Below are 12771 nucleotides of genomic sequence, written 5' to 3'. Positions count from 1 at the left end.
TTTGGTTACGTGGTGCTGTGTTGTGATTGTCAGCATTTTCTATTGATCAAGGTAAGCCTGAATTTGTAGAGAGTCACTCACAGAAAAAAGGTTCCTAATTCAGAAAGTCACTTCACATTCAGTGTAGGCACAACATTTGAATACAGTCCAGATAAAGAACTTATTTCTCCAGCATATTTTTCAGGAGTTTTTCCTCCTACTGAAACACCTGTGCTTGGGAAGAGTCTTCATAAAAGAAAAAGCTCAGGATGTGCTTCTGGGCTTGGAAGCACAGAGGGTGTTGGCTGTTCTGTGGTATGTCCCCAGCGTCCCTGGAGACCTGGGGAGATGGGAGGGCAGCTTCTAGCAGGAGTTTTGTAGGTGTGTAGGTGTTCCTGAATAATATCCCAAATTTAGACTTGGGCCATTTGCAAATTGCTCAGACTGAACTTCCCACAAGCTCTTCTGCACAATCAGCTTTGAATGAAGAAGTGACATCCTCAGCACCTGTTCTGCCTGCAAGCAACATTCTGAAAAATAGAAGGCAAAATGTATTTTGTGAGTTCCTGGTCTGAAACAAAAATGTTAGTTACAGCTTCCCCTAAAACTGTCCTTTAGCCAATTCCAAACTGATCACAACTTGATGGCAATGGCTCTCCTACGAGAGTCACGTCATAGGTGCAGTAATTCCATATAATTTAATCATTTGAAACTTGTCTTGCCATATTAAAAAGATGAAGAGGTTATAGATCATAAGAGTTGCTTGCAACACAAAATATCTCCCCACACTTTGAGAGGGGTCAGGGCTCAGCAAGTGGCTCAGACTTTATGAAATGTCCCATTACCACGGCAGCATGAGAAATCTCTGTGGAAGTGATATCTTCTGTTACAAATGATCAAATCGGTAGCCAAATTTATGAAAAAAAAATTAGCAAAGATATATTAGGACAATAATAAAAATAGAAATTTCGGAAAAAAAAGAATAAAAACCAACCACAGCCAAGACTGCGTCAGTCCCAGGAGCAGCGCAGGGTGACCTCGGGTTCCGGCTGACAGAGTGACAGCGTTTCCCAGAGGCACACCCCAGTGCTTCCAGCAGCCAGCTCACATACTGTTCATTCTGCCTGGGGCAGGGATAACCACAGATTTCTTTGTGTTCCTTTGCATGTAAAGCTGAATCTGTACAGATGTAGAAACAGACAAAGGCAAACTCAAGGATGCAGACAAATGTCTGAGTGTTCAGGCAGAGGCTGCATTCACATGTTTCTGAGTACTGTGATGAAGTCATGTTCCAGGTGCGTGTCTCGTGTGCTCCTCCAGACATCCCATTCCAGGAAGTCCAGATGGGATCTCCCGAATGGGGGAACTGGAGGAAATCCCCCATAATAGCCGGGGACTATTCCATTCATAGGGTAACAGACCTGATATCCTGCTGTCCTGGAACTGGTTACAATGAGAATAAGACTCCGTTCCCAGCCAGAGTGGTCAGAGACATACCTTTGGAATCTTTGCAATATTTTATACACACATATATCTATATCTATAGCATGAATTATCTCTACCATATACTACATCTTCAGAGGAAAAAGGCTTTTCCAGCTATATATATATTTAGGGCTTTAACATCTTACACTCTCAAAATGACAGTTTTAATCCTTTTTGCTGCTTAATACAGAAGGAAACCAGCCAAGGCAAGATGTTTGCTAGTAAGGGATGATTAACTGAAAAATAATTTTAAGAAAATCTGCAAATTATACAGTCTGGTAAAGACTAAAAAGTGACTCCAGTTTCTGCTGTCTGGCAACTCTGTTCCAAGTGACCAAGCTAGATTTTAGTGAGCCCTTTGGGAAAAGCATCTATTCCTTAAGTACCTGAGGACACACCTCCCACATACCTAAGGGAGGTATATGGGAAACTTGTCTGAGGTGGAGGTTGTGCAGTCAGAAGAGGGAAAGCCAAAAATCCTTCATGTGTGAGCACCTGGAGCGATGGCGGTTCCTGGGTGTTCAGTGCAGGGTTTGGACACACCGCACATTGCAGGAGCTCCTGTGCTTTACTGCCAGGAGCAGGGACAGGCCTTGGCATGGGCTCATGCTCCCCAGCCACTACATGTGTGGGTGGGAGTGTTGGAGCAGGAATTCCCAGGGAATGGACGTTCTGAGACATCTTAAGGGCTGATAATTGGTGCGAAGCACTGGGAGTGCCCCCAGAACGGTGATTCCATGGGCAAGGCCAGGCACACACCTTAGCTGGGCGCTGCTGCATAATTTAATGTCCATTTCTGTCTCATAAATGTCACTGAGTGAGTCTCGCCCATTAATTCTGCATTAAACTGTAGGGTTTGCATCAAAACCTCCAACTTGTGTGGCTCCTTGGTGTGGGCACTTTGCCTTTCTTAGCCTGGAGTCTTGATCTGAAACTGCAGAGATCTACTTGGCAGCAGGTGTGAAACCAGGGCAATGGTAATAATATAAAGTATTAACAGTAATAATTATATTGCATACCCAGAGAGGAAGATTAGTGGAATGTCTATTGCAATAATTCCAGAATAGTCCCAAGTAACATTTCTGTGTGAATAATTATATACAAAGTGAGGACTCAGCTTTAGGCTGGAAGTACCTACCCAAAATGCACTGAAAAACAGCCCCAAATCTGATTTAGGCTTGGGGTAATTGTCTTATGGGGCACCTTGGAGATGAGTTCTGAGGAGGGAAGGCAGGAATGCACGTGGTGGGCACCATGTAGGTTCTGGCAAAACCATAAGTAGAGCAGGGAGATAAAAGGGCAAGAAGCTCCAAACTAGGAATCTCTCAACAAAACTTACAACAATTAAATTAAGAGTCTAAATAAATATGGATGGTTCAATTACTTGCAATTTTTTTTGGCTCCAACAGCCCTGTAAACCTGGACCCACTGAATACTTCAACACTGGCTGCAAGCATCTGCAGGATTTGTGTTTTAGTTGGAACTTGCTGGCACAGATGAGGTAAGAAATGTATTTTCTTTCTGACTAGATTTAAAGATTCTAAAGGGTATTTTATGTACCTCAATTGGGGGATGAAGAATATTGTGATGTGTATTTCAAATGAGCCATTGCAAATCTCATGTATTATTTTCCCGAAATCCCATTCCATTTAAGCTGTCACAGCTTGGGGCCTGCTTCTGCTCTTGGCGAAAACCCCCCATGCGTCATTAAAAAATCCTACCCCCATCTCTTTTATTGTTCCGAAATTCAAATACAAAGGAAAATACCAGTCCCATATGAGAAGACAAACAAGTTTAAGAAATGCAAAGAGGACGAGGCAATAACCTCTGTTACTCCTGGGGGGGAGGCAGCGGGACACCGCGGTCACGATTTGCTGATTTACAGCTCCCATCCCACACCTCCGCTGCCCAAATCCCGTGTCAGCCAGGAACGTGCCCCAGGGCCCACGGCGGTGCCCAGGAACGGTCCCCAGGCTCCCCCCGGCCGGCTCGGGGAGCGGGGCTGTGCCCTCACACCCACATGCCCCGTGCCAGTGCCCCCGGTGCCCCACGCGTGTCCCGTCCCAGCGCCAGCCCTATCCCCGTTCATTCCCATCCTACGCTTCCATGTCCCAGTGCCAGCCCATCCCAGTGCCATCCCTACCCCAGGGCATTTCCTTGCACTGCCAGCTCTGTCCCAGGTCCTCCCCGTACCCCGTACCCAGTGCCCCCTACCCCAGTACCCCAGCACCCCATATCCAGCACCGCCCCGCTCCCGGTCCCCGTCCCCAGCCAGCGCCGCCTCCCCCGGGCCGGGGCCGCGCATGCGTTCGGGGGCCCGCGGGGCTCGCAGCGCTGCCTGGGCTCCATCGCGAGGCCCCGGAGCGGTGGCGGCGGCGGGGCCGGGCCGGGCCGGGCCGGGCCGGCGGTGAGTGAGGGAGGGCGGGGGTCGGGGCCGGGCGGGGGCGCCGCCATCTTGGGGGGGTGGGGGGCCGGGAGCGCAAATGGCGCCGCCGGGCCGGGGCTGCCGGGGCCCCGCGGGACGCAAAGTGCGTTTAAACCCCCAAGAGGGGCAAAACTCACCGCAAACCCGCCGATGGACGCCGGCAGAACGCGGGCTTAAGTTCTTTGCACGGTCACAAAGTAGTTACAGTTTCTGAGGTGGTGGTTGCCCAGTTTTGACCCAAGAAGTTGAGGAGAAAATTGGGGTTATCCCGCCTGGGCGCCACTCCGGTGAAACTCCTCGGGACCGTGACAACTCAAGAATATTAACAAACATATAAATCCAGTGCAGTAGAAACAGTTCTTGGAGACCTCCCGAAAACCAGAAAGATTTAAGTTTGAAAACAGATTTTACATGACGGAAAAAAACAAAAAACCATCAAACTTTCTGGCAGCAAATTCAAAGTGCAGAACTAATGGAATGGGGATTTTGGGAGGGGAAGTCCGCGCTGAATAAATAGAGGAATAAATACAATAATTCAAAAGTATCGATCGGCTGCGGGTAGGGGTCGGTGTGGGACAGTCTAAATGATGTTTGGTGTCAGGAGAAAGAGATTAGGACAGTTTTATGGGCTCCTGGTGCTGCAAGAAATCGGATTAGATTTATACTATGAAAACATTTAATTTATTCAATTACTGCCCAGATAAGTTTTTAAGAATAGCCTGTAACTGGGATTAAGGGATAAAGAGCTCTGATATTTTGTGCCAAATTGTAACAGACCTTTTAGGTCTGTGTTTTATTATATAGTAAAACAGAAGTTAAAAGGAGGGAAAACAGACTTGGTGCTTCAAACTTTCCTTCCCTACACAGCAATTAAGAGCAGTCTGACGTGGTCTAATCAGCGTTTTTCTTCTTCAGTTTATGATCTATAATCTACTCAGATTATATGTTTTTGAGGATGGGAACAGTCTTTTCCTGAGCGAGTATTCCTGCTTGGCCGTGGGAGATAAGTAATAATGATTAATAGGAGTCCCCAGGGTAATCTGCTGGATTGCAGTTTTACAAAGTAATTACAGATGCAATTAAAACAGAGGATGTTTTTGGCCTCTGTGCGCTGGTTTTGCCCTAAAATTGATTGCACCTTATATTGCAAGTAATCCCATTAAAGCTGAACGTGTGTGAAATGAATTGTAATTCCCAGTGAGTGCTGGGGTGGACTCAGAGCCCAGTTTGAGCTGCTGGGGACAGCTGGGTACAACTGCTGGGCAGGTTGTGCAGGGCCAGCTCTGCTTGTCTTGGCCAGAGGTGATTTTCTCTGTCTTCAGGGTTTCATTGCCATAATGAGCAAGGTGCAGGAGGGCCAGTGGGTACAGAGCCAGATGTGCTCTGCAGACCATTGCTGCCCCACTGACTCCTCAGGACCCAGGGTGTGTTTTCCTTCCATCAACCATGCTGTTTGTCAGCAATTTTATCACCAGTTCTTTATTTACTGAACTTTTAAGTCTTCACACTGATTTTTAGAAGTAGCATTGTGAATTTATTTGAAGCAGTGTCTGCAGTCTTACTTTAAATGTACTTAATTGTGTTGGTCTATCTGCAGGAGAAGGCCTGGCTAGCCCTTCTCTCACTTCTGTCTTCATGAAAAGTGTTTAGTGCAGATACCTCTGGGTATGACAATATATTCCATTGGTGTTGAGGGTGAAGCTTCAGTGTAACCCCTTGTCCTTTGCCATTAGTGCTAGTGTTGCAGTGTGTTGTAGGAGCCTTATTCCAATAGCTAGTAGTTTTTGAGAGATGACATGTGCTGCAAGCCTGACACTGGGACATGGAATCAGATCCTCTCAGGATGACAATGGAGATCATAAAATCATGGAATACCCTGAGTTGGAAGGGACCCACAGGGATCATTGAGTTCAAGTCCTGGCACAGCACACCCCAACAATCCCACTGTGAGTGTTGTCAGACAATAAGGTGTGAAGTGTCCATGTGCCAGTCCATGGCTCACCTCTGGGCAGGAAAGTGTTCTGGAGGCCTAAATCCCATTCTGAGAATTGCACAGCTTGAATATCAGGGAAATGTACATAGACTGGATCAAAACCAGATTGACCCACAGCAGTGATTATTCTGGGCATTTACAGTCTCTCTGTGAAATAACAAGGTGATTCATGAAGAAGAACAGTGTTGGTTCTTCTTCCCCCACACACTGTTCTCTCTGTCCCATATTTTCTGTAATTTTTAATCTATATCAGCCTTTCCTCAAGCCCTCCAGTTGTGCTGCATGGGCACAAGAGCAGGAAGAAGGAGACACAGTGGGATGAAAAATCAGACTGGAGACTGGGGGGAAAAATGACCAAATGAGTCCTTATTAATGAAGCCTGGCAGCTGCACACTCCTGCACGTGGAATCAGTTAGTAACCAACGCCAACAGAGATCTGACCAAACCCTCTTTCTCCTAATTAGCATCACTCACTGTGTTCCACAGGTGAGGTGTGAGGGCAGATGTGCTTTGCTAAATTTGACAGATTATTTTCTAGAGAATGGTTCAATTTACTGCTAAAATACTTTACCCCCAAGGAATGGGTGTTTTATTGCTGGGTTTAGCATCTTTTGGCTCATCTCTTGTTTGTTTTGTTTTGGTTTTTAAATTTCTGATTGAATCCAGCAGAGTGATGGGATAAATGCATGGTAGAGCTAAGCAAACAGGTAGAGGTTGTATGCATGAATCACACAGGATTTGTTTTGACAACCCTATTTGTGCTGCAGCTTTTAAACTTTTTGAAAGGCTGAGAGAATTGGGATTGTTCAGCCTGGAGAAGAGAAAGCTTCGGGGTGACCTAATTGCAGCTTTGCTGTGCCTAAAGGGAACAAACCTACAAGAAAGCTGGAGAGAGACTATTTACAAGGGCCTGGAGCAACAGGGAGAGCAGGAATGGCTTCATGCTGGCAGAGGCAGGTTTAGATCAGATCTTAGGAAGGAATTCTTCTCTCTAAGGGTGGGGAGGCCCTGGTACAAGTTACCCAGGATAGCCGTGGCTGCCCCTGGATCCCTGCAAGTGTCCAAGGTCAGGGCTTGGAGCCACCTGGGATAGTGGAAGGTGTCCCTGCCCATGGCAGGGGTTGAGACTGGATGGGCTTTGAGGTCCCTTCCAATCCCAAACCATTCTAGGATTCTGTGATTCTACTTTGGGTCACTCCTGCAGAGCATGAAGGTTTTTTAGGTGTGTAATTCCTGTGTGGCTTCAGGTGATGTTCAGAAGTGTTTGCAGTGATTACAGGTGATTCCCAGGGACTGAGATTGGCAGCTCTGTGGTTTCAGGCCTGCAGAGTCATTCCTGGGCTCCCAGCTGGGCCCCATGGAGGTTTGTGCAGGGCTGGGGCAGTGGCCAGGTGCCCTCCCCAGAGTCACTGCCCTTCCCAGGCAGGAGGAGGGGAGAGCTGGGGAAAGCAGCTCAGCACCAAAGGCTCTCAGTGAAACCCACAAAACTGGAAGTGCACTGTTTCTGCTGCTCTCTTTCCATGAAGGAACAGAAAGCATTAACTCTGTGGGCATGGAATAAGGTTTTGTGCCTTCTTTTTCATCCCTCCCAGTCTGTTTGGAATAGGTCAGAATGCTGTCCAGCACGGCACTGAGTGCCTGTAAGGATAGGAGAGAGGAGCTGCTGCCACACAGCTGTCACAGTGTCACCCAAACCTACAGAGAGGCAGCAAGGTGGGTGTGGTGGCAAAGAGGAACAGTCCCACTCGAGGGGGCAGCACTGCCAGGTGTGTGATGCTCTGTGGGAACAAACAGCACTGCCAGGTGTGTGATGCTCTGTAGGAACAGCACTGCCAGGTGTGTGATGCTGTGGGAACAGGCAGCACTGCCAGGTGTGTGATGCTCTATGGGAACACTGGAATGCCGGCTGGCATTGGCAGGGGTGGGGCTGGGTGTGGAACAGGCACAATCAGCAGCCACAGCCTGTGCCAGTGCTTTTCCTCTGACTGCTGGAATAGATACATGAGTGTGTTTTTGACACAGCTGTGTCAGCAAACCAAGATGAGCAGCTCAGAGGCTCCAACGGTGCTTTGGGCTTTGTTCTAGGATGAGCTGCTGGTTTAGAGTAAACTCACAATTTTGCTGCCTGATCCTGTGAGCTGATTGAGGTCACATTGCTGTGGTTTTGTTTACTTGTCCCCCAGTGCAATAGCATACCGTAATCCATATGTTATCGTGTGCTTAGGGGAAACTTGGAAGGGCTCTGTTGTACAAATGAGCTGGACAAACTCCTGAAAACCCAAGGACTTCATCTTGTGATCCTGTGGCGGAACCTAGAGCAAAAGTCTTTGCTTCTCCTCCATACCAGCCAAAGCATCCCTCTCCCTTCCTAGACCCTTTTCCCACTCTAATCTTTCAGAGCAATATTTTCCTTGATTTGTAGTTAAAACATTTCCCTCTTTGTGGGAAACAAAAATTAGTAGGAAGTGCAATGGGGGAGCTTGGAATTCCTCAATTCTGAATTTTGTCTTTTTTTCCTTTCACTGACATAGTCTCTTCACGCCATTAAATCTCTGGTGGCTCCTGGCGCTTTCTCTTGAGGCATTGGTACAGTTCCATTGCAGCCTCTGAAGGTTCATTTCAGTCCCTCACTGATGAGGTTCCTGGAGATGAGGCTGGGGTTTTATTTGGTGATGGTATTAGTTCAGCCTTGCAAAACATTGTTTGCCTGAGGTGAGTAACAGGTTTTGAGGGTGAGTAAAGCATCATCTGTCACCATCACAGCCAAGTACAGGCGAGGTGTCTGAGCTCCTAAGGGTTCTGAGCAGTTCTGGCTTTAGTTGTGCTGCAAGGAGTCATGATGGGGTTAGTGTGTCTGTGTTTGAAGTGCATCTCTGTTCCTCATTGATGGCACAGGAGAGGCTGGCAGATGTCACCTGTCAGGTGTCAGACACTGCTGCAGAGCTCCCAGGAGATGGGAGCTTCAGAGCTGGTTTGCACTGAGTGAGAGGAGCAGCTTTGCTCAGCTCCTGCCCTGTTTCAGGGCAGAAAGGTGATTTGTAAATCAGTTATTCCCAGAACAGCACAGTATCAGATGGTTGCCTTGATGCCAGGTGCTTCTTGAATGGGATTTTGCCTCCTGGTCCATGGAAGCTTTGCCAGAAGTGCTGCAAACTTCACGTTAATACTGGATTTACAGTGTTTGGGTTTATTGCACCATTGCATTCCTCACCAGAGAGAGACACTTAAATCCTCATGTCATTGGAAATTATCCTGGCAGCACCTGGAATGGGATTCCTTTTGAAATATTTCTCTTCCCATCAAGTCTGATGGTGTTTATAGAAGTAGAGTGAGCCCCTATCTACCCATTTAGCCTTCACACTCACTTTGAGTGAACTTTTATTCTTTTTTCTTCTTGGTTTTTTTTTTTTTTATGTATATAATTTTTCATCTCCTAACGAAGGTAAGATGGATATTAAAAGCCAAAGCTGGTTTTCTACAGTAACAATGAGGTGGTTTCCCAAGCCTGCACTGGTTCAGGGGCAGAAATGAGATCAAAACCTGAGTATTTCTGGCCTTTTCCTGTGGATTCCCTGTCTAAAGATAAAGCATAGAGGTCTGGGTGGAAGCATATTAATTAGGCTTCGTTATCTCTGTCAGCCTGGCAATCATTTATCATTTCATAAATCTGAATCTGCAACGTGGAACTGAAAAACGCATCTCAGTTTTGAAGTATCTTCTTTTGCCTTAATGTTTCTGAGACTTAAAATGCTAAAGATGAATAGAAATCACAAACTGGGACAAATGAGGAATATTTGGGCCTGACTATGGTTCTTCAAAATGTTTCATGTTTGTTTCTGCTCTCTTTTTAATTGCCCCCATTTGCTTCCTTTTATTGGATTCTCTTGGTTTTAATGCAGATTTTACTAATAAGGGAGCATTGTAAGAAAAGCGATTATTTCATTTTTCTGTGGGTTCTACTGGATTTATAAAATGCAGAGATGAGAAAGACCAATTATTTTATCAGGCCTTCTCTGCTTAAGTTCCAAATAATTTTCTATATTGTGATTTTTGACATTTTTCCTGGCCCAGTTTGAAGTAAATTCTCCAAGTTAATTGCTTCTGTCCAAGTAACTTCCAAACTCTTTCTCCTAGAGGGAGCTTTGTAAATAATCTTGGTGCTTGAGCTTCTTTATTTTTAAAGCCTGAACACAAAGAATAAAATCTAAAAAAGGCTGGGCTTGCCCTTGTTGAAACTGGTGACCAAACATTTGCTATAAACAAATGTTTATAGATGTACAAGGCTCCATCAAATATTAATATATTCAATACCACCCAACACAAGGCTCAGTGAGTCCAGTTCCTGCCTCTCCCTGCAGCTGTGGGGATGGAGATGTTCTGTGACCCTGAACATGGACATGGCCACAGATGTTCCACACCTGCACTTCCCATAAACTGGGGGAAGCTGGGGAGCTCCTACAGAGGTGATCCCAGGTATATTTCCTATTGCCATTTGCAAACATCTCTCCTGCTTTTGGCCCAATTAAAATAATCCTAAAGAGCTGTGGTGGTGCTGGAATTGGAGCTGCAGGAATGCTGAAGTGTCCTGTGTTGCCCAGCATCAGGTCTATGGGTCTGCCTTTGGTTGAATTATGCTCACACTGAACCTGAGGGTAGAAAGTTGAGCACCTGGAAGGCTTCAGGTCAAGAATGGAGTTCAGGGGCAAACAGGGCTCTCAGGAGTCAGAACCAAGGTCTGATGGTCACAAACCTGGGGTTCTGTGTTAGAGGAGGGGGAGTGGCTGTTGACATTTGCAAATGAAGGTAGTCAGCTGTTCTGTTCCTTTGTGCTGAAAACAAATACACAGAATTGCCTTCAAGGCTGCAAGTTCTGAGTCTCGGGGAGGAAAAGATGAATTTCAACTGAAATAAATTTGAGCTGAAGAAACTTGAGAGCTCTGAAAAATCAGGTGGTTGTTGTTGTTACCACATCAGGCATTCAGAATCAGGCCCCTGACATTCGACCTGTGTTGATAATCTTCCTTTTCTTCCTCCTCCTCCCTTTGAGCAGTGGGGAAGGGCTGTGAAGGACCTTAAGCTATGAGGAGACAATTCTGCCAGCAGATGTGGATAAACCTTCATGCTTGGGGTGTTCTGAGATCAGTTGTCTACACTCCCATAAAACATGGAATTGGTCCATTGACTCCTTTGGGTTATTTTGCAGGGGTATAACTTTTGCCCTGTGTTTAATCAAGTCATTACACTTCTGCTCCTTACCCAGCAGTAACATTCCATTGCAGAAATAGCTTCACTTTTATTGATTCCTCCTAATGGCAGAGAATCAACAAAGCACCACATTATTTATTAGACTGAAAGACACCAAATGATAATGTGTTGTTTTATATTAGATGATCAAGTGGAAGAGCCCTCAGTACCTTGGTTAGTGGGTCTGGTTGGAATGTTCAGCTGGAACACAATAACTGGCTGTCCAGAGAGCTGCTTTGTCCTTAAGATGCCAAATATATATATTTTTTCCTGTTTAATCCTTTTTCCTTCTTTCTCTTCCTGCTATATTCCAGTTCTTGCATGCACAAAATGCATTTTTCCTTAATACCATTCAAGAGCATCTCTGGAAGGACAGATTGTTTCTGGAGGGTTTGTGCGGATTTCATATTAGCAAACCTGCTCTGCTGAGCTCTGTTGTGTAAAGGAAGATTCAGTCCTGATAGTAAATTCTGCATTTCCAGAACTTAGGAATGAGGGATAGAGCTGTGGGATGAAACTGGAGGTTCCCCCCATGATCAGCCAGGCCTCACCCACAGATCACACTGTTAGTAAAGATGCTCATTGTTTTTCTGATGCAAATTTATGTGTTCTGGGATTGGGGTTAGGCTTCCCCAGCTCACCTGGCCACAGGTGCACTGTGAGATTTTGGCAGGAGGGAGCCCTGGCCTCTGTCTGCAGCGGTTTGAGCAGAACCAGAACTGTTCATTCAGTGCAGGGGCATCACTGCCCTGGAGACCTCTGCTCCTGCAGTGCCTGGGCACCTTCCCAGCTCCTGGGCACAGGAACCCTGTCTGGAGCAGCATGTGGAGCTTGGAGATCTCCTTCCACTGTCCTTCTGCCATGGCACCGAGCTGTCCCACCAGCCTCAGCCTCTGGAATCTGCACCAGGATGCTGCTGCTCCTGAAGTGTTTGAGGGAGATGAACTGAATGGAGTCCTGCAGGAAGCTGAGTCCACTCAGAATTGTCATTTCTTCAGAATGGGACATTTCTCTTTGTGTTGAAATGGAATCATGCTCTGTCTTCTTGGGGCTGCAGAGAAGGATGTGAGCCTTTCAGAAGCAAATCCAGCATCTTTGAAGCTTTAAAAGATACAAGCTTTAGATAAAGAGAGGGAAGAACATTTGGGATGAAGCTTTGATAGGGTGCTGGAGGCAGGATTCTGAGGCCTGGAAGCATATAGAAGGCAGAGGGGGCTTCTCCACTCAGCAAAGGAGCCCTGCAAATGCTTTCAGGCTGAAGTTTCAGTGAAGTGCAGTTGGCTGAGAAAAGATCTCAGACTAATGAAGTGCTTGGAATAAAAGCTTTGGAGCAGAGCTTGCAAATGCAACCACCTTTGACTTGCCTCTTTTATTCTGGAGTTCAGTAGCTCCATAATGCACACAGTACAGAAGATCAAGGAGTGGGTAATCTTTGCAGCTTTTTGCTCATCAAAAAGGTGGTTTTTTAGTTTAATTTTTTCAATATTTGGTTGCATTTGCAGGTCAGGAGTAATAAAAGATGCATAGTGACACTATTTAACACACTTTAATAATTTTATCTGGACCAGTAAAGTGTTCCTGCATGGCCTGTGTTTTAAGCTCCAAGGATGAATCTCTGAAGCCTGCCATGTATCATGCTTTTTCC

General features: G+C 46.2%; 1 protein-coding gene across 3 annotated transcripts in view; it reads left to right on the top strand.

The window, feature by feature from the left end:
* The first annotated feature begins 3809 nt into the window (after nucleotides 1–3809).
* Nucleotides 3810–12771, top strand: part of LOC131093242 (lethal(3)malignant brain tumor-like protein 3) — a 42603-nt gene continuing 33641 nt past the window's right edge. For all 3 annotated transcript variants that reach the window (XM_058040364.1, XM_058040365.1, XM_058040363.1), the window contains exon 1: nucleotides 3810–3871. The gene's annotated coding sequence lies outside the window, so the exon portion shown is untranslated. The remainder of the gene's footprint in view (nucleotides 3872–12771) is intronic.

Source organism: Melospiza georgiana, chromosome 24 (assembly GCF_028018845.1).
Source record: "Melospiza georgiana isolate bMelGeo1 chromosome 24, bMelGeo1.pri, whole genome shotgun sequence".
NCBI lineage: Eukaryota > Metazoa > Chordata > Aves > Passeriformes > Passerellidae > Melospiza > Melospiza georgiana.
The sequence above is the reverse complement of the archived record's forward strand: the minus strand, read 5'-3'. Positions and strand labels throughout refer to the sequence as shown.